Here is a 791-nt window from a genome sequence, read left to right on the forward strand (position 1 = left end):
ATAGAAATAACCTCACCTGAGGGAAAATAAAATTCAACCTGGTATTTTTAGTACAAACAAATAAATAACGTGCTCATCAGTACCTTAGCTACAAGCAGTGAGATCTTTCGCTAACCACTACCTTAGTGAAAGTGAGCTACAAAACACTGCCTATACAAATATTAACTATCAAATCTGAATACAGACACTTCACTGTGAGTCTCCTTCCAGGGCTTACATACCCTTCTCTACGGCTGCAAAACCGATGCACAGATACCTGTACTACTTGGCCAACCTGAACTTTGAAGAGGTTTGCAGTACAAAAATCTTAGTTACAAAACACATTAAACCTGTTTCTGTGCTTAGAATTACCGTTTCCTTCTTTATGAATGGCAATGCAAATAGGGCTTTCTAAATAATGAGACTACACATATAATATTTCAATACACATAAAGTTACTTAACAGTTCTTAACTATTTCGTGACACTGCCAGCATACTAGGGTGGAATTTACCATACCAAAACATGATAATGCCTTAGAAAAGTTCAGTCGTGAGTAAAGCTTTTGGAACAATTATCCAACAGGAAGTATATGTTGCCTTAAAGCTGCAGGCATAATTCCCATTCCGACTGGACACGAACAAGAAGCCAAAAAAATACTCCATCAATTTAGGGAGTCTGACCATAAACTAGATAAACTTTCTGGGAAAACACTGCTTAGAAATGTCTGATTCCATTTACAGCTGTAAAAGTATGAAATAACTCTGCTTGCTTCTACAGAATAAGAAACTAATCATCAATAATAGCAATGCT

Source organism: Grus americana, chromosome 15 (assembly GCF_028858705.1).
Source record: "Grus americana isolate bGruAme1 chromosome 15, bGruAme1.mat, whole genome shotgun sequence".
Classification (NCBI taxonomy): domain Eukaryota; kingdom Metazoa; phylum Chordata; class Aves; order Gruiformes; family Gruidae; genus Grus; species Grus americana.